The sequence below is a fragment of the Malania oleifera genome, chromosome 4 (genome assembly GCF_029873635.1).
Source record: "Malania oleifera isolate guangnan ecotype guangnan chromosome 4, ASM2987363v1, whole genome shotgun sequence".
Taxonomy (NCBI): Eukaryota; Viridiplantae; Streptophyta; class Magnoliopsida; order Santalales; family Ximeniaceae; genus Malania; species Malania oleifera.
In genome coordinates, this window is record NC_080420.1 from 107,584,090 (window position 1) to 107,588,923 (window position 4,834).

General features: G+C 39.7%; 1 non-coding gene across 1 annotated transcript; it reads right to left on the reverse strand.

The window, feature by feature from the left end:
- Positions 1-3,306: 3,306 nt before the first annotated feature.
- LOC131154636 (small nucleolar RNA R71) lies at positions 3,307-3,413 on the reverse strand. Its single transcript, XR_009136553.1, has one exon. It is a non-coding gene; the product is annotated as a small nucleolar RNA R71 (small nucleolar RNA).
- Positions 3,414-4,834: the final 1,421 nt, after the last annotated feature.

Sequence of the window (4,834 nt, forward strand, 5' to 3'; positions counted from 1 at the left end):
TACTGCTTTCCATTTACTTGCTGTGTGTTTGATGAAAGATTGTAGATAAGGATAAGCACTGGTACATATAAGTTAGAGGGAATAGTTAGCTACGGAATCGCGGAGGTGTTCATTATCATTGAGATAGGGTATTGTCTGGTTCCCGACCGTACTTCAGACGGTTGGTGTACCCTTGCTACTTTGTGCCCTCGATCGCCCCTCTCTTGCTTTGGCTTGCTCGGGTTAGTACTTCTATGGAAGTCTGCGTAATATCCCAAAGAATAATTGTATTTAAATAATTAAGAGAGAGGAAAAATGAAAATAATAAAAAGGTAGCAGCAAACTTTTAGCGTTCGTCGACGACGTGGTATTTTAGGCTCATCGATGAGGGTACGCTTCGTCGATGAGAAAATACCGAGATGATGTTTTTGGCAAATCTGAATTTCATCGACGAGGGGGAGAGTTCGTCGACGAGATGCCTTCTTGACCTCATCGACAAGGTGATGTGACTCGTCAACGAAGCCCATAGTATAAATAGCCAAAAACTCTGATTTTTACGCAAAAAAATCAGCAAAAAATCCCTCTCTCTCTCTCTCTCCTCTACGGTTCCTCCCTCTTTTCTCTTCGATTTTGGTTCAGTTAGTCACCGGATCGACGATTTGAGGACACCACGATGCTCCTATGAAAGTTCTTTCCAAGTCTGCAGGAGCGAATCGTTGGTGGGACAGAATTGAATTTCATCCCAAATTCAGGGTAAGGCATTTTTATTTAATATTTGGCTTTTCAACACTTGTGGAAAGTGTAGTAGTTGAAGAAATAGTGATATTTTGTTCTGAAAAATGCTATTTTCTGGGTGTTGAGTAGGGAACCCTGCGGGTATAGGACCCATCAAAGTAGGGGACTTTAGCAGAAATTAGGTAAAGGAAATATGCTATGCTAGGAAACCTTATTATGATTTCAGTACCAATTATATATTTTCATCGAATTATTATTTCGATCATAAATATAGTTTTCAGAACCTGATAACATGGATATTTAGTTGTGTGGCATGAGTTTAGTATTAGATCAGCATAGAATTTATACAGTTTTCAGAATACCATGATTTACAGTATGCGTACAAAAACTTGTATTTCACAGCATTCTCAGAATATTATGATATACAAATTTCATAACCATAACATTTAGTTATCACAGCTAATCAGATATCTTAGTTATTCAGTTATGCAGATACCTTAGATATTTAGTTATTATAGTTTATTTAGATCAGTTTATATAATGTTATGGTTATTTTAGTTGTTACAAAATCATGGTAAAAGCAGTATTTTAGAAATATCAGTTATTTATATATAGTATCAAACCCCGATGGACCATATTCAGCTAGTAGAGCACAGTATCGTAGCTATATACAGATTCAGAGTGCAACCACTTCTCAGATAGTATGTGGTATTTATAAATCGATCGTACCTATGTTGTGGACAGGCTCCCCATCAGATATGGGTTGAGGGGGTTAATTTGACTGTCGGAATTCAATTGACTTACCCTAGTCGACCAGCCAGGTTAGGTCCCGCCTTTAGGGCGCACAACCTATGTCATGAGGGGTTAAATCATGACCTTCAGTTATCCATCCATGGAATTTTCTCAGTTATTATATATGTGTATGATCTTATTTTCAGAAGATAGTCATGCCTATAGATATTAGCAGTATTATGAATAAAATATTCAAAAAAAATTTTTTATGTTAAGCAACCTAGATATGATTTATTTTGCAGCAGGTATACAGGTTTTATTCAGTTGTGTTATTTATGGTATTATCCTAAATCAGATTTTACAAGCATATAACTCACTTGCCACACACTAGTAATAGCATATTTCATCTTACTGAGCGTCATCTCATCCCAATAAATTGACATTTTTCAAGTGATCCAGTCAGGCGAGCAAATCAGGCTCATAGGTAGAGGGGCGACGGTGCTGCCCTGTTAGTAGGGTGAGTCTTTTTTGGGAAAGGAGTACTGTTGTGTAGCCTGGTTTGATTATGTATGTGTATTTTGAGAATAACCTAGCACTCTCGTATTGTAAATATATATATATGTGGTTGTGGATATATGAATTTAGCTTCTCGTTGCTTAGGTTGATAGATAGATTTATATTAGAAGGTATCAGAACAGTGTAAATTTCAGTATATATGTATATTTAAAAAAAAAGTTTAGCAGGTCATTACAGTTTGGCTGGATGAGCGTAGTTAGAAGCATGGCATCTAGCATCTGATTTGGACCACAGTGTCGCTTTGTAGGAGTAGGGTAACTTAGAAATTTACTTGCTTTCCAATAGTATAGATTTACTTGTTTTCAGTTACATGCTTTCCAGTAGTTGTTAGACAATCACTATTGTAAAGTACCATTTTGACTTCTTTTTCATAACAAGGCTTTAATAAACTAAATTAGAAGTGGTTTAATAACTGTGCTTCAAGTTTTTGTGGATCAATACCTGACTTACCCACTTTCTACTGAACTTGGGATAGTTAGGTTTTATAAATATTATTTTTGGTAGTTAAGGACCCATGCCTTGGCAAGCCTACCAAATTTTGGAGCTATTGACGAGGACTTGGCTACGGTTATAAGTCAACTTTGGCTTTAGAGTATTATTGCCTTGTTCTTTTGATTTGCTCTCCTTTTGTTTTCATTTTCTTTGTTTATTTCTATTTTCTTTATTTTTGTTTTCTATCTTTGAACTCTGGATCTATGTGCTTACAAGTGTGTATGCTTGGTTTGCACTCTTTGGAACCCGACATAATTCTCAGAGATCTTGAGATTGAGAAATACCATAGGTCCCTTAGGAAACCTATCTCTAATCCAGAGAAGGCTGAGTCGTCTGAATTGAAAGCCATGGCCGAAAATAATCCATTGGTTCCCGCTAAACAAATCCCGAAACCCCATGCTCCCCACCTACCTGTGGTGGAAGAGCAACACCTTCGGCCTCTTAGGGAATACTTTGTACCTAATGCATACATCTCGTCGTTATGTATCTGGTTCTCAGATGTTCAAGTAGCACAATTTGAGATAAAGACTTCAATCATCTCGATGCTACCCAACTTTCATGGGAACTCTACTGAAAATATTTATCAGTATCTAGATGAGTTCTTGGAAATTTGTTCCACCATCCTTATATGTAATTTCAGTGATGATGCTCTCTATCTTAGGCTCTTCCCGTTATCTCTGAAGGATAAGGCCAAATATTAGCTGACATCCATAGAATTGAACTCAGTGGTCAATTGGGCCACCATGCAACATGAATTTCTTAAAAAGTGCTTCCTAATTAGGAAGACTAACCAGTTTAGGAGATCCATCACAAGTTTCTCATAGATGGATAGGGAACCCTTTTTAGAAGACTTAGGAGCGCTTTAGGGACCTGCTCCAAAAATGCCCACATCACTAGGTCCCCAAGTAGCAATTAGTGCAAAAATTTTACAAAGGGTTAGCTGAGAGAGATAAGTCTATGGTTGATGCGTCGTACGAAGGTACTTTCCTCACTAAGCAAGAGAACTAGGCCTGGATTCTCTTTGAAAATCTAGCTGAAAATTCTCAGTAGCACATGGCTACCACCCGTAGAATACCCACTCCATCAAACTTTAAACCAAAGGGAGTTTATGAGCTGACCACTAGCCAAGACCTAGCTCCTACCCTGCATGCCATATCCAAAAAATTAGACTAGTTCTTGTCCTTAGGACCACAAATAATGGTGTGTGTAGAGGTATGTGCAATCTTCTCCGACCCTTCCTATACATCTTACAATTGGCCTTACGCGCATCCCCAACCTGAGCTTGTGCACGAGGAAGTAAAGGCCACCCACAATTGGTATGATAAGCCAGCTAATGACCCCTACTTGAATACCTACAACTCCAGGTGGAAACAACATCCTAACTTCTCATAGAGGCCGCAAGCTCCGGATTTTCAATATGAAAGACCTCCACAAGCTCCAAATGCCCCGCCTCCATGACCATATCAAAATTTCCAGAGTCACCCTGACTCCACCCCTAAATCGTCAGTATTGTAGCAGCCTCCACCTCAACACAAATATGATTCATTTCAAGAGACGGTGCTGATGGTTCTTAAGCGAATCGAAGCCGATCATAAAGTGGATCAGCAACCCCTTCACTCACATTCCCAATCTATCGCAAAACTAGAAGCCGCCATAGGGCAACTAGCTGCTACCTTGAGTTGGAGAGATGAAGGCAAGTTGCCAAGTCAGCCTATAGTAAATCCTAAGGGACAATATTGGGGGGAATATGAATCAAAAACTGGCCCCACATCATATTCTAAGTAGGCCCAGGCAGTAACCACATTCCAAAATGGCAAGCTGAAAGCTGAACAAGGCGAGGAGCAACTGAGCACGAGGGAGACCCAAGATGAAAAACGGGAAGTACCCAACACGGAATCATGTAATCTCTCTTCCTCTAATTAGGTACACAAATCCTTGAGTCTCACACCCACCACCAGAAGGACCACACCTCACTTTGCCCTCCCATAGGGCTTTTCACAACTCCTCAGTGACACATCCTGCAGCTTCTCTTGCACCGTCTATATTTAGGAAAGAGGCTTCCACTGAGTCCATATAGGACATGTTTAAATAAGTTAGAATGGATAAGTCTCTCCTCAATGACATCAAGCAATCACCCACATTCACAAAATTCCTTAGGGACTTGTCAACGCCAGAGACAGGGTCAAGGGTGCACATGGATGGGTTGGTTAAGCAAGTTGAGCATATGAGCTCCATGATACTAAGGCACCTTGGGCCTAAACTAAAAGGGCTCGGCTCACCCACTGTTTCGTGTGTAATTGGCGGTTACACCATTGATAGG